This window comes from Pezoporus wallicus, unplaced genomic scaffold (assembly GCF_028554395.1).
Source record: "Pezoporus wallicus isolate ANWC-B61680 ecotype Strahan unplaced genomic scaffold, APGP_CSIRO_Pwel_v1 contig_8542, whole genome shotgun sequence".
Classification (NCBI taxonomy): Eukaryota; Metazoa; Chordata; class Aves; order Psittaciformes; family Psittacidae; genus Pezoporus; species Pezoporus wallicus.
The window spans coordinates 1,143,534-1,159,810 of NW_026640148.1; the positions used below are offsets into that span (position 1 = coordinate 1,143,534).

General features: G+C 47.9%; 1 long non-coding RNA gene across 1 annotated transcript; it reads left to right on the forward strand.

Moving 5' to 3' along the window:
* The first annotated feature begins 8,486 nt into the window (after positions 1-8,486).
* Positions 8,487-10,212, forward strand: LOC130603737 (uncharacterized). Its single transcript, XR_008973264.1, has 3 exons — positions 8,487-8,636; positions 9,427-9,573; positions 9,983-10,212. It is a non-coding gene; the product is annotated as an uncharacterized LOC130603737 (long non-coding RNA).
* The last annotated feature ends 6,065 nt before the right edge of the window (positions 10,213-16,277 follow it).

Below are 16,277 nucleotides of genomic sequence, written 5' to 3' on the forward strand. Positions count from 1 at the left end.
TCTCCAGTAAATATATGTGGATAGTTAGACCCGCTGTGCATAACCTGGTAATGACAGCTTCAGAATCCCCCTTAGTGCAGCACTTTCTTTTGGCTGTCTCTGCCTGCCCTCCATATCCTTCATATGCAAGTGCACAGCGGGGAAGGAGCATGGGTGACCTCCAGGAATGGAAGAGTTCCATTTGCCCTCCCTCAGATGTCTCCATGCCAGTCCAGGCTTCCCTTCCCATGCCTGGAGTGAACCTGGAAAGGGGAACGCTCCTGCAGCAGCTTGTGCTTCCCATTTGTCCTTCAATGGGCATCAATACAGACCTCAGAGAGGGCTGGTGCTGTGTTCACAGATAGAAATGTGGTGCTTACCTGGCACAGTCCCTGGAGATTAAATAGAAATACAACATTAATGGTGCTATTAACGCCATCCCTGGGAGGAATCAAACATCTAAGAGGAGCCTTTGCTTAGCTGCTTTAGCCTGCAGCCCTTCCTGACATCTCTGGGTTACCTGCTCATATAGTGCTCTAATGAGCATCATTTCCAGATCAGCCATAAGGGGCACTGAAGTATATCTTCTGAAAGTTCATGCTACTCTCTTGGCTTTGCTAATTCATTAATTCAATGCAGACAGAGGCACTGCTTGGAGAACAGCCATGAAGGGTTGCAAACCTGTGAAGTTAAGAGTCGTTGCTCTCCAGATGTCTAACGATTCTGCAGGCTATGCACATGCAGGCAGATTCCATGCCCACGTATGTATACATACAGTCTAGAGCTCTGCTTTTCACACAGGGAAGAGACTCATAAGGAAACCTGTGACCAGAGCACTTTCAATTGGCTGCAGGGTCCATTCTCCATCAGCATCTGAACCGACATCAGGACTGAATCCAGGCAATGGCACAGCACTTCGTTGTTCCCAACTCCTGGAGACAAATTACAGTGCTAGCATCTGCAGAGCTGGACCCAGGTTAGAGCTTCACCCATGATCTCACTGTCACGTTCAGATGTACTTGGTAAAATAAAGACTTCACCATGGCTCTTTTCCCCCCAAAGAAGAAGCAGAAGCAGCCCAAAGGCTTTGATCCCATAGACCGTGATGGCTGTTTAGACTCTAACAAATCTGCCTGGCACTTTGTTGGATTTGATGGACTTTACCCAAACTTCAGAAATCATCCCTGAATACCCTCAATATGGATAGGGAGGGGGTTAGTGGAAGCGTTTGGCTAAAAACAAGGCAGCAGAAGAGAGGGGAAGAAGGGAAAGAAAACATTAGAAAGGGTCACAGCTGGATTTGCTGAACAAATGAGCTCTCTTGTGGCTCAGAGATCTCATCATACTCCTCTCGATTTTGTTGTAGGAAGCAGCATAAGACAATGACTGACCTTCAAGTACAGTGTGGGAATATGCAGGCTGACTCTCAACAAGAAAACCCCCCTAAAAGGGTATAATCAGATTTCCCCAGAGGAGATCTTCTCCTACGCTGCTGTTTAATCTCTCCTACCATAGCACTGTGTGTACTTTTAAAATAGATCGATCATGCATCAGGAAAAGAAAAGGCAGAAAGGAGGCTGGAATGGTTTGTGCCTGTAACATTAAATCAGCTGAGGTGAAGGAGGGGGGCAGAGGCAGATGCAGCTGGCCTGCAGAATCCTTGAGCTCTTTGGTTACCGGCTGTAGAGGGATGCAGAGGTGGATGTACAGGCAGGCAGGGCAGGCAGACCTGCCTGCCTGTGCCTTCACATCTCATCGGTGCTGTTCTTCCTGTAACAGCACACGGTGCCCGGGTGCTGCATGGGGACAAGGGAGGGAATGATCCCTTTCCTGAGGCTTTTGGTATCAAACCGGCAGGGTGAGCAGTGGGGAGGTGAGCACTGTCATTACGGGCATCACCCTCTGACTGCAAAGGTAAGGAACTGTTCAGCCAGTTCCAGTTCATTTCCAATGGGATTTAAGTGCTCGGGTTTAAAATGGTTTCAAACCTCTAAGACACAGCAGGTGAACCATTCCCTCAGAAAGGGGGTTCAGAAGAGCTGAGACATGAACCAGATTTACCCAAATTTACTCCAGACCATTATCCACAAGGCCAAAATCATCTGTGAGAGGTCATTTCCTCCAAGGCCAGGGGTGACCAACCCCTTCAAGCGGTTACAACATCAGAGCCTAACCCCAAGACCTCTCTCTCAGTGTGAAGCCTTTTACCCATGTCCCTTGGGGTTAGCATTCACCCTGACTTTTAAGTGAGGAAGAGGAGTCTGACGGGAGGAGTTTGTGGGCTGGGGGCTCTCTAAAACCTGGTTTACATCAACTGAATTCACCCTGACATAAACCAATACATCACTGAATGTGATGTTAAACCCCCAGTGCAGGATCAGTCTGACACCGTTTAGCTTTACTCACTGTGGTTTACTTTGGTTTTTCCTCGTTGTCTCCCTGCAAACAGGTCCCTGGGCTTTTTGATTTATACTTCCCCACCTGAAATACATAAAAGATGTGGTGCTTTTCCTCCCCCATGAATCTTCTGCAATTGTGCTCCAAATTTTCCTGAAGGTGACATGACAAATTACCACCAGAGTCAATTTGTGCTAGAGGAGGGCATCATTAAAAAACAGAAGAATAGGGACACAAAAGAAAGGGTAAAGGGAGGATGGGGGAAAGAATGAGCTTGTGACCTCTTCAAACATGTCACCCTCTAAAACCAGGATGGGACTGGCAGACTAATTACCCACAGGCAGGTTCCTTGATTCAGGGGAAAGGGAGAACTCAGAAGCTCATTTGACCCATTCAGGAGGATTGCTCTGCTTCCTGTTATCGGTTTTGGAGAGAGCAGAGGAGTAGGAAGAGGCAGGATGTGTCACAGCATCGCTCGGAGCTAAGCCTTTGAAGCCTTCCCATGTCTCCATTGCTCTAATCATGCCCTGATCCCCTCTTTTGGCAGGTTCTTCTCATTGCCCACCTGAATCTGACCCCAAACTTCATGGGCAGGTAGGAGACCATTTGATGTGTTGAAGGGACCTTAAAGCTCCTCCAGTCCTAACCCCTGCCACAGGCAGGGACACCTTCCACTAGAGCAGCTTGCTCCAAGCCCCTGTGTCCAACCTGGCCTTGAACACTGCCAGGGATGGGGCAGCCACAGCTTCTCTGGGCACCCTGTGCCAGCGCCTCAGCACCCTCACAGGGAAGAGCTTCTGCCTAAGAGCTCATCTCAGCCTCCCCTCTGGCAGGTTAAAGCCATTCCCCTTGGCCTGTCCCTACAGACCCTTGTCCAAAGCCCCTCTCCAGGTTTCCTGCAGCCCCTTTAGGCACTGGAGCTGCTCTAAGGTCTCCCCTTAAGGAGCCTTCTCTTCTCCAGGCTGACCCAGCTCTCCCAGCCTGGCTCCAGAGCAGAGCTGCTCCAGCCTTCTGATTGTAGCAGATGCTTCACTGTTCGCTCTGTATAAAGAAGGCTTTTGTCTCTGCTGCAGCTCAGAGCAGTCAAGTAGCTACAGGTAATTTGATATAAGGAGCAAAATAAACCTTTAATATGTTCACTTTATTTTCCCAATGAACAGCACCATTGTAAGCAGTATCAATATGAGTCGTGTTGCCATGTGTTACTTCTCCCACATCTTTCAAAGGTGTTGGAAGGGGAGCTTGTTTGTGTAGTGAGCAGTGTCCCTGGTGTTTGCTTCTGTATCTTGTTTCAACACCCTGCAGACAAAGAACTACTTCTCCCTGGTGCGGTCCTAGGGATATTTTCTCATTGAAAACAGTGATTTTCACCACAAACACAAGGGTATCAGCTGGGATCAAATCCTGAGTTACTTGTGAAAATACTGTTTTCACACATGGCTGCTCATAGAGTCAATAGTAGCTGGGTCACACGGAGTCCTGGATAACACTGGATCTGGTATGTTTGGTCTCTCTTGGTCCTAGAGGAATTTTACCCTGTTTATTCTTTCCCTAGATCCACAGTTCTGAAGAGCCTGGTGTCAGGTTAATTTAGCGTTTCAATTCCTCACGTCGAGCCAATTCATTTCAGGGGTGACTTTGTACTTTCCCTTCCTGAGGAAATCTGTCACCAATGGGACGTTTGCACACAGATCGCACCTTGCAACAGTCGGAAGATCCCGAGTGTTATTTCTGGTTACACTTGGCTTGCTGGGGATAGGAAATGCAGAGAGAACCCAGGGGGGTGATTCTGTGATGATCCTGTGAGGCTGAACTGCAGTGATTACCCAGCTGCTCCCTGCAAAGGTGTGTGGGATCCCAAGCCCATCTGAGTTTCCCATGATCATAGAATCCCAGCCTGGTTTGGGTTGGAAGGACCTTAAATCTCATCCAGTTCCAATGCCTGCCGTGGGCAGGGACACCTCCTAACTGCCATTCTAAATTTACCTATAGGTGACTTGCTTCCCTTTCTCCTCTTTAAAAGGCAATTCTAGCACTTGTATTTCCTTTTACTTGAGCCTGTTGATCCCCCATCCCCATCATGGCAGGGGGTTGGAACTGGATGAGCTTTAAAGTTGCATCCAACCCAGCCCAGTCTGGGATTCAATGATTCATCTCCTGGAGCTCTTTGATTTTTGCTAGAATCCTCTTGCAAGAAAAAGAAGGGAAATGGGATATCTGGACCTAATGGGAAGAAGACCTTATCCTTCTTTATTCCATGGATGGGCTGAGGCAGGCCCTCGAGACAGTGATATGAGCTCCCAGGGAAATATGCACTATTGCTTCTAGGAGTGATGGAGGGAGCATGAGCATCAGATCGCTCTGGCTCCGTGATGGCTGCTGCTCTGAAAAGGATGCTTTGGATGCAACGAATTCACACACGTCGAGGCAGCGTGTGCAGGGTGGGGAGTGCTGGGACAGCGCTGAGTGAGGCACCAGCCCAGTTAGGACCAGTTCGAGCAGGAGCCATGTGCGCTGCTGCAAATCATTGAACAGCGAAAGCCAAGTCCAGATGCAAGTGCCCAAACAGCTGAATGGAACAGCAGCAATCGGAGATGTGCAGCAGGCAGAGAAAGGAGAACAGAGAAACGGGGCCCTCCTGCAACCTGGCCTGGGATGAGCTTCTGGCTGGGGCTTGTGCTGGTGTTGTTCCCCTCCATCTTCACCTAGGAGCTGGTCTCCCCACACACCTTCATGTGGTCGGGTCCTTCCCCTCCCTGAGTCCTGCCCCCCCATTTCTAGCTGTCTCACAGCAGCACGCAGCACGCAGTCCATGCCCTCTCCCTTCATCACTCCAAACACCCTCTGCTCTTGAATTCCCTTTTTTTTTCCTCTGTGAACAGCATTTGGGGACACAGATTGACTGAAAGCTGTGATTCAGTATAAGCAGCACCATAAATAGACACCAAATGACCCAACAGGAGCCTGGTACCCACTGATGGATTGAAAACACTTTTCTCACTCCTTCCCATGATAAAAAGAAGCCACCTGCTTTTGCACACCCTCAACAAGCACTGCCTGATAGGGCTCTGCAGCAAACTCCCCATTCCCTTGCTCCAAAGCTCCTCTTCTACCCACCTTCAAGCCCTTGACACCCATGCCGTGTCCGTATCTCCTCCAATGAACTGCTGCTGAACAGCGTCTCCCTCCTCATCTTCAATGTGAGTTTGGTTCTCTGCTGTGTCACTGGAGGGGGTTGTAAACTGCCAGGGTTGTGTTGTTTTAGTGGAAGTAATATCCCTCATCTTCCAGACTCCTCCTCCCTTGTCTTATCTGTTCTATCTGTATCTCTCTAATAAGGAGATCTTGTCATCTCTCAGGAGGTAGCTGATAAACCGGATGGAATGCTCAGTCCCTTCATGTAGAACCACTGATGCCAGCAACTTCACCCTGGTCACACGGGCACAGTCCTCGTTCATCCCTGAGACTTTTTACACCTTCCTTCCTATTATCGTTAGCAATTCCCTAGCAGAAGGAACTGTGAGGTTAAAATGGGAACAAAACCGGGTGTTTGGGATTTTTGGTGACCCTGAGCCTGGCTAAACTCAGAAAAGATCCACTTTCCATTGCTTGATTTCACAAGAAAGGCTTCAAGAGAACAGCCCTTTCACTGCTTCTTCACCCCTTCTTTGTCATTAAAATAAGAGATGCTTAACAAGTCATCCACTCCTTTTATTCCTGCCCTGTAAGGCAGGAACTACATGCGTTTCCATGAACTACAAAGCACCTAAGGGAAAGAAGGCTCTCCAGAAAGGCTCGTTTTCTTTAGGTTTCTACCTAAAGCATCTTCTAAAGGAGAGTCAGCAGTACAGCTGGGACACATCAAGCCTGCCAGGAAAGAAAAGCAATTGGCAGAGACCACTGCACAGTCCAGATGATCCCATATTCCTGGGTTTAAATGCATGCTCCCCCCCCTCCAGAAGTTCAAGGGTATTGAGATCAGATGTTTTGATTGACCTCATTATATACAGAGGAACCATCTGCAAAAGCTCAGATCTGGCTCCAGGCTTCTTCCAAGTCCAGGTCTGGGATTTTGATTTGAACCTCTGCCTAACTCATTCAGCCTCTGCCAGGGCACAATGTAAGCGTGGTGCTGGATACCAAGAATCCTTTTGCTAACAGAAGTACTGGACCAGATCGTCAGCAGAGCTCAGCTCTGATTCTAAACGCCTGTTTCTGGCCTGATGTGCCCGCCATCCTAGCGCTTCTCTGCACACCCTACCTGCTCCTCCCTTGCCTATTTTACACCTAGCTGCCACACTAAGGAACCTATCTGAATGTCTACTAATAGAGTATACTGCTTGAAAAGCAGTAGTGATGCGTATATGGGCTGAATCTACTTGTAAAGGTACGTGGCAATCGATCCCTTTCAAACTGAATATGGGAGATCAACAGATCCAGCACACTCCCAGATTCCCTGTAGGTCTTGCACAGGCAAAACATCTCATACACAGCCAGCAGCCATGACTAGAAGCCTTTTCTCTTTGCTTTATTCCTAGGAAAAGAGAATTGCATCTTGGAGATCCCACTGACAGCCATCCTCCCTTAACAACTTGCTTGACTCAACGCAGGCCATGCTCTTGAGACTTGTTAAGGGAGGGGTGGGAAAGACATCTCTACCCTGTTCTCTTCCTTCCTCCTTTCTTTAATCAAAGAAAGAAAACAGGGAAAGAAAATAGAAGAAGAGGAGGAGGGGAAGCAATAGCCCCCTCCTCCCCGCTCCTTGGCTTTCTCCTCTATCTCCCTGGCTGTCGGATGCTCCGACATTCCTTGCACGTAAGTGTTTTGCTTCAAAAGTTCGAGGAAGAGAGGGAGAAAGAGAAGCCGCATTGCACAGTCCCTGTTGATAAGGTTCAAAGCAGGCAGAGACGCCTCAGAAGCACATGCAGTCTCTGCCTCTCTCCGTGTTACAAGAGAAAAAAGAGGAGCTAAATTCCATGGCAGACTCTGCTTTCTCCTGCCGCTGTTATCTTCCCTTGCACACGGGCTGGAGGTAGGGAGGAGATAGGAACTGTCCTGTTTGCCTTGCAGTTTCTCACTACCCTCAGCCCCCTTTGAAATGTTGTGTCTAAGCTGCTTTTGCACTCCTGGTTTTCAGTGGCAGAAGGAAAGAAGGAATAACGCATGGACACGCTTGTGCGCTGAGACCTTGTTTAAAGCCTTGTAAAGCTTCCCAGAGGCTGCGTTGAGCCCAGCTGAGGTTACTCAAGGAAAAGCCATGCCAAAAGTCATCCTTGCTGTTCATATTTCCCCAACTTTGTCATTATCTGACTTTCCCCTTCCTCTACCCCTTCATAAATCCCTCTCATTCTCCCTCCCTGCTTAGCATTGGAGCAGCGAGGAAACATCACTAAGTCATCACCACATTACTCAGCTGGGGAACCCAGCCAAGAATGCTCTGGCCTAGCAAAATGGTCCCAGCCATCTGTCTGTCTGTCGTGATGGAGGAGAAACAAGCACACAGAGAAGAATCAACACACACGTTTATTGAAAAGAAGGAAACCCAAGAGCCATGGAAGTCAGGAAATAGCGACCAGAACCAGCAGTCACAGGGAATACTGAGGTGGAGTTTCAGTCGCTTCACTGTGATATTTCAGGTGAGCCCAGTGAGCTAAAAGCCTTCCCTTTATTGCCTTCAAAGGGGAATTAAAATAGCCAAGAGATTAGTGGATGGAAGTCAGTAAAAATTAAAGAGCTCATAAGACTGGCTCCTCACTTCCCATCTAATAGGAGCATCGATCTGCAGCGTCCCTGCAAGGGCAACTTGGTCCAGCTGGCACATGGGTTTAACTTATGCTTTCCCTTTGAAGTGATGGGGACTCAGGTGTTGGGTGGCCACCTTGGGCCCTACAAGTGAACCATATCAGCTCCTGCCCCCGTGAGGAGCCTCCCCCCTCACAGGTGAGGTACATGGATCATTGGAGCTGGTGTTTATAACTGGCCAAGCAAAGCCCTGCCTCCATCTCCTTCTCTCTTCATAAGTGATGTAAAGTCTGTTGGGAGTAATGCAGGTCTTTCTAGCTATGTGGGGTGGGCTTCTGCTTGTGTGGTCCAGCTTATGGTAAACAAGGCTTTGAGTGTCTCATCCCACTGTGAGTGATGAGGACAGAGCTTCAGTCCCTCTTGGAACTGTGAAGAGTTCTTTGAAGTTTGCATCCTGAATGTCTTCTTGCTGTTTCTGTGCCCTTCAGCTGAAGAGGAGGCCACAAAGGAGGCTGCAGGTATGAGGTGGGGGCTGGATATGAGGGGACAGAGAGGATTTACTTCTGCAGTGAGCATCAGTATGTTTATCTCTTTTCTTACTTTTGTATTGACTGCCTGAGATCAGTTAGCATCTCTGAAGTGGCTTTTGAGGAGCACACAAAATGGGTTTGTCAAAATAGGAATGGGAAGAAAGGCCCTCAGTGTTATCAGTGTTTGCTAGTGCAAGCTGGTGAGGGAAGAAAAAACCCTGTCTTAATCCCAGGCTGTTCACTATATCCAGATTGTCACAGAGGTAACAATTTATACCAGGCCTGGAGAACTCCTTCCTATGCAGTGATGGAGATTATTGCCATGCACAGTCACTCCAGGGGGGCACTGGAACCTGCAGGCTGTTTTTAGCCTGTTGTAACCGCCAGCAGAGCAAGGAGGGAGCATCTTCAACTGAAAGCAGTAGAATAGTCCCTGCTGCTCCTACCTGCATTTGGTCCCAGCACAGTGAAAAGCTCTTGTATCCCTTCCTGGGTGTCTTCCCGTCAAAAGACAGGAAATTTGGGAAAGCTCTGGTAAGTGAAGACCCAGTCCAGCTTCTCCTTGGCCTGAATGTCTAAAGATAAGAGCTCCATTCATTTAAAAGATAAGGGTAGTTTTACTGATGAGTTCTCTCCACGTTCAAGGCTTTCACCCATATGATGAAGGGTATCGTATGTGCTGGATGCCGATCAGTGCTTCCCTAACCTGCCCCAGAGGTGCTGCTGAGGGATGACTTTCATTGAAAAGAGCTTAGTAGAGAAAGCCTTAACTTTATAGAAAGCCTTTGAGGGGAGAGCAGTGGCTGCTCTTCCCAACAGGCCAGCTCCTGCTTCAGGAAGCTGACTGAGCCACATCTGTGATTATACCTTTGATTTAGCTGGGAAGATTCGTTTGACACCTGAACCATGAATTCCCAGTCTGAGGGTGAATATCCATGCTTTACGTCTTTAAAGTCATCCCCACAGCGCAGTGGGAGAGCTGGGTGCTCTGGGGTCTCTCTGTCCCTCCTAACCTGTGAACAGCCTTTGTATGGAGGACCGTTTATCTGCACCATGGTCAATCCCTGTTAGCAGTGTGATGCTGGGGAACTTCTTTGTGAATTACAGTTGTCAAGAAACAGCAGAGAAGTCATTTGCACACGGGGAAAAAGGGACAGAGAAAAGAGATGGGGATCTGCTGGGGATGGCTCTCTGCAGCCTATGGTGCCAGTTCTGCATTGCAGCAAGGGCATTTCACAGCCAGAGGAGCAATACTGCAGAGCAGCAGGATACCTGGGAAGTGAGTCTGAACTAATTTCTTGGGTACCTTCATCCCTTCCCTTTCCAATTCATAGGTACAGGAGTTGAGATGCAGACTTCAAACTTGTAATGGAGCCATTTGGGAACACATAAACCACAATTCAGGAACTAGTTCCTCTGACTGTGCAGTTAAAAGAAGCATTTAGGGCAGAAGCACAGCTTGCTATAGAACAATAAAGATTGGAGACTTGGACTTTGTCATCTGTTGTGAGTTCGCTGACCAAGCAGTGAAATAGCAATGAACTTTGCAGCAGGTAAAAGCAAACCCATGCTGATTACTGCTGTATATTCACAGCTGGCCTCACCCAGCCTATCTTGCCTGTGGGCATGAGCTCAGCCTGTTCTGCAAGTTGCTGAGCTCCTGATGCCAAACCCAAGCTCCTGCCCATCACATCTGAAGCAGCCATTTCAAAGTTAAACATCTAGGTCTGTTTTCAATTCTTCCTTCAAATACCAGCAGTGATTGTAGCACATTATGGACTAATCGCCTGTCAAATTTAATTTCTTCAGCTGAGGCTGCCTTAGAGGTGAGTGAATGAAAAGGGGAAAATACCCTGTCCATACCCACGTAATTATTATTTTTATGCTTGTGTAGTTACCTAAAAATCGGAGCTTTTCCTTAACCTTTTGCTTTAACTGCATGGCAAATACATTACTGTCAGAGTAGGGCATTATATGCAAAGTTTGATCTTCCAACAGGTCTTTATATCTAAACTGTAATGAACTGAATTTCATTAACATAACGCTCGGTTTAGCTAGGACTGAAGTCCTCCTCTGTACTTACTCCTGATTATCACAGACATTCAACATCATCTCCTGCAGGCTGTGTCTGTATTAGCTTCTGGAACAAGTCTTCTCGCTTTATGTATCTCAGGGTCCATCTGAAGGTCTTGAATGTAAAGGTTTTTTAATGCTCTTCAATCCTAGGAAGGAGCCTCGCTGATTTATGTGTGGTGTCCACCATAGGGTGACAACTACCACTGATACAGAGAGAACTGGGGCCTGGGTGTGGATTTGGGTGCAAAACTAAAAGCTAATCTCAAACCCAGGCTCTTATTCCCTATGGTTCTGAAAGGTAAATGTTGGATTTTGACAGGGGTTGGTGGAAGGATCTGGTCTGATGCAAACCCACAACACTGGGGGGAACCTTGGCCAAGTCTCTGTACAAAGCTTTGGTTGGAGTATCTTGTAGCTCAGCTGCTCCAACGCAGTCTGGGGTTGAGTGTGGCTTAGTCTTGGCCCTGAGACTGTTAAAGGGAGAAGGATGAGGATGGGGGAGAGCAGAGCCCTGAGGAGCTGGGTGGCAGAAGGGAAGCATAAAGCTAAGGAAACTGATTGAAATGAGAGAGGCAACATCAGAGGCTCCCAGTGAAGGTGCCAGCCCTGCAGCTGTCAGTAACTGCAGCATCTCTGGGACAGGGAATCTGTGCAGTGAATTTAAAGCTTCCAGTTCTCCCCATGGGCCAAGGAGGCATCAATGGCTTCTTTTATTTATTTATTAAGCCTCTTTAAGCACAAAGCTAGAAAATTCCTTGGGCAGAAACTGTGTGAAAGTGAGTTATTTTGGACAAATGCTGAAAAAGAGGCAAATGAAAACTAAGATTGTCTGTGAACCAGTGGGAAACCTTTGAAATCCTGTAATCATTCTTGATGTATCATCAGACAAAGTCCAGCTCTGACCTGCTAGTGTGCTTCATCTGCAGATTCCAACCTGGTTTGCAGCCTCCCTCTGCCTCCTTCACTATGGGAAAGCAGAAGAGAAGGTTGTTATGGCTGAGTGCCTCGGGTCACACAGGGACTGACAGAGCTACCACATCTCCTATTGCCCAGATGCAGTGGCATGTATTGACTTATCTCATGTGGATGTACCCTGTGGCTAATGAGAAGGAAGAATCATAGAATAGTTAGGATTAGAAAGGACCTTAAGATCATCCAGTTCTACCCCCCTTGCCATGGGCAGGGACACCTCCCACTAAACAGTGAACAGAAGTGATTCCCAGCTCCCAGAAGCATCCACCCCATTATGTCAGTGGCTGACTTACCCAGAAGTCTCCCATTTCATCCCTGCATACCCTGGTTGGCTCAATCTTCTCACCAGTGATTTCATCACTGCCTGTTGGGCTGAGCATCAGCATCATATCAACCCTTTGTGTAGCCAGAGGTGGGAATATTTGCTGGGGAATAGGGTGGGTGTTTCTGAAACAGGAATACTTGTAAAACCTGTGGTTATTTGTGGCAACCATCACCAGTAAATGAGTTAACCAATCTCTATTTGAGCTGTGTAGACATGGCCTGAAAGAAAGGCTTGAGGAAATCTTACCTGTGTCTGAACAACATGGTTTTGCAGCACACAGGTAAGCCCATGCACTGAGAGATAAGGAAAGGTTTTACTCTCCTGTTGGCAAATAGCTGGGAGTTCAAAGTCTCTGCTGGACCCACACTTTTCCTAGGTCCACACTGCTTCTGTGTGCAGCTCATCAGCACGGGGGAGCGTTGCTGTCCCCTCCTCAAACGCACTGAAAACTCCCTTCTTGGCATCACAAAGAGGCTTTTAAGATGCCCAGAGCTGGTTCTGCTCTACCAGGTCTGTCACCTTTGTTGAAACCTGTACTTTTCATGTGGAGTAACTGGCTATGGGGCTTAGGGCTTTGAGCAGATGAGTGTGGCAGGGTTTGGGAGGCAGGGGCTGCAGCAGTGAAGGCAGTGGGTGCTGGTGAAACACTAAGTGTGCCCACAGAAAAACAGCATTCCCTTCTCCCTGTTTTTCCCATTTCACTACTTGCAAGAGCTGATTTTAATAGAGCTGACTTCAGAAAGGCAGCAGGCACAGCAAGCATGAAGGTCTGAGTATTGGCCTGGAAATAAGACAAATAAATAGCCTTGGAAGGATGCTATCTTGCTGTCTCTCCAGCCCCTTCCCTCTCTAGGGAATTGCTGCTCCTCGTGCAAATTGGTTTTACTGCTGGACCTTGCTTCCCCTCCCTATCCCGTATCCACCCCAGTCTCTGTGATCCTCTCCATAAGCCTGATCTCCAGGGCAGACCACAGCCACCTCCTGAATCCACATCCAGAGTCAGCCTGGTGCCCCCCTCATCCCTGTATCCCAATGTCTTCAGGCTGTGCAGGAGCCACAGTTTCTGCTGGTAGGTCTGCAAGGTGGACAGTCGGGGATGTGGATCTCACAACAGAAGATACCTGTTTCCCCCAATGTGGACATATCCAGTGCCTGTTTTCTTTTGGCTAAGGGCCTCTGCAGGCTTAGAGCCAGCCGGTGGGAAACGGGAGATAATGGGAGCTTGGGTGGAATCTGTGCTGGCTCAATCCAGCCCTTTTAATGTGTCCACAGAAACCCTTTATTTTTTCAAAAGGGATGCAGAAAACAAGGGATGATTTTTCCATTGTTCTGCACATTACTGGCAATAGAGATGGAAAATATTCTCAGCCAAGCCAAAAGCTGCTCAACACTTTAGGGAATAGGGAGGTGTAAAAGTTGTCTGCCAGCTGCTTTATTCCTTCTTCCTGCCTTTTAGCCAAAGGATGAGGTTTATTGTGCAGCCAACAATGGGATGCCTCACCTGCATCTCCTGCTCCCAGCCATGCAGTCCTCTTTGCACAACACCGCTGCTTTGGGGAGCTAAACCAGCAGAGAATTACTCACTTCTGTAGGGTTACTTCTCCTATCCTATTGCACTATGATTAGAAGTATTCCCCCCATAAGATAATAGGCTGCAGGGAGGTCTCTTTGGGTGTGCATGATGTGTTCAGCACAAAGGCACTTTTCACGCTGCTTCCCTTGGCTCCTCTGAGAGGTCCATCCTGATGAAGTGGCTGAGGGTCAGGCTGGAAGGCAGCAAATAGGAGAACAACCATCAAGCCAGTGGCTTAGAAGGGTTCAAGCTCCTGCATATTCTGGTGATGGAAGGACCCGTAATCAGCTCAGAGAGGAATTGCTCTGGAGAAATCCAAGCTTGGAGGGTAAATTGGTGTCAACAGTCCCATCGTCAACAGGGATGGACCCTCTGAACCCACCCATTCACCTCTGCAGGAAAACTGGCTCCCAAAGGGCTAGCGCAAAAGGAAAGGGAGGGTGGGGATGCTCTTTATACGAGCCTGCATCCTATGTGAGAGTAAGAGAAACGCCCATTAACTTCAAAGCCTGGCTTGTTTGTGTCTTCCTTTGAGAGGAGACAGCCCCAAGGAAGCATCTTTATTTAGAGGGCTCCAGAGAGACATTCTGTACCCAGCAGAGAGGAGAGGATCAATGGGCCAGGAACCAGGGAGGCAGCTTTCCTGCTAGTGCTAGCACCGGTGTTAGGTGTGGCTGGGTCTTGCATGGGGAAGGTTTTGGGGCCGTTTGAGGAAGAACTGGGAAAAGTTGCCTCAAATGCATTATAATGAATAATTTCTGCCAGCCCCCAGGAGAGGAGGGGGGACGACACTCAGCTATTTCAATTGATACCTAATAGGTCTTTTCCATCTCTGATTTCTATGATGTGCTGTACACAAAGCAAGGAGCAGCAGCTAAAATCGATGCACAGCCCGAGCCAAGCAGGGAAGTTTTAATCAATCTGAGGAGCCGTTTATTGTGAGGATCCAACAAAGTGACAGAGATTATCACTGCTACACATGAAATAGGAACATGGGCAGCAAAAAGGGAGCATTGAGTACTTGCTTTGTAGGGCCTGAAAAGTGTATCTGTTGCCTCTGTCTTGGATTTAATAGTGGCATAGCAAGAGTGAATAACTTGGGCAGGGGGGTGGAAAGAGTGTATGAGTAAATCCCAGCTACTGATCAATACTGGATTTAGAACAGGAATGGGGTTTGCTTCCCTAAGCTTGGGAAGAAGAGGAGAGCTTAGTCCCTAAGGTAAATGATGTTTTCCGTTGTCGCATCTGGGTGAAACACTTGTGGCAGGAGGGGCAGCCTGTATGAAAGCAGGTCTTTGGGACATTTAAGAAAGAGCAAATACATATCCTATGCATCCATCTGATCTGCAAGTGAGAACTGGCCATTCCTCTTTCCCTCAGCAGGGTTTTGAATAGAGACTCAATCCATTTGCTGGTAGGTGGGAGCAAACTTGTCTCTTCATCCCTACATAACCCAGTGGCCACTGCAGCTGCAGCCACCTTGACATTCAATTGCTGAAGAGCAAAGATGTTCCAGGGCTTTTTCAGTGCCTTGGATCTGTCTTTAGCTGCTCCTGAGGCTGCCTTGCTGGAGCTGGCAATTATCATGTTATTGGTACCCAAGTGATGTAGTTTAAAAGCTCCCATGGACATGCCCACAGGGCAGAGCCATCTCCCAGTGGCTGGTTTCTGATCTGCTTTACTGCACAGGGCGTTAAGATCCTGTTCTGCCCAAATGGGTTGGGGAAGCCATGGCTGAATCCCTGTTCATAATGTACCAGACTGCACAGTGCAATAGAGCCAGGGTTTTTCTGCTCTTCATTAACATCAACACATGCACATTGCATCTTACATCCCCATTTCCAGTCCCAAACTTTCCATGCTGTGACTATAAGAAACAAAGAGACTGAACAAGCACCTGAGGGCTGCAGAGAGGAGAAACCCCAAATACAACAAGACATTCATTAATCTCCTTTTTCTATGTCTTTTACCTTCCCCAAAAGGGGATCTGGTGGGCACTGGCAAAGGGGAGGGATGATCCCAGCAGAGCAGCCTAACTATAGAGATAGGAGTGCAGTTGCTAAAAGCCCAATCTATTTTCAAATGATGTGCACTAATGGAATGTTGCTGTACATCTTTTGATGAGACAGGAGTCTATTTAAAAAGACGGGCTCTTTCGATTGTGCTTTTAAACCCTGTCTGTCAATTAGAGCAACATCAAGGGTTCAGTGGCTGGGAAAAAAGATGACAGTAATGAAAAGCTGGGAGGGCAGCAGAAGAAAAGGAAGATAAAGACAAAATGGGGGGGGGGGGGGGGGAGAAGACAAGAGGAAAAGAAAGAAAACAGTAATGCAAAAACACCAGAAAAAGGAAGTGGAAGTAGGACAGAATAAAGCTTCAAAAAGAATAGGGAAGAGTAAAGGTTTTATGAAATGAGATTGCACTCGTTTGTCCCCCAGAATCATATATTCATTCATAGGCAAGAAGGATGAGTGCAGAGATAGCAGTAAATGCAGTGCCTCTTCAAATCTGATTCCCTGCATTACTCAGCATCTCGACGTCAGGGGGAAGAAGATGGTGCTCAGCCTTTCCCTGGATGGGTCCCATGCTGGGATTTCTCCCGGCAGCTCCACAGCCACAGATGCAGGAAGACAATTTAATCTTTGAGAGGCACTCGGATGCTAAGGTGAGGATCACTGTAGCA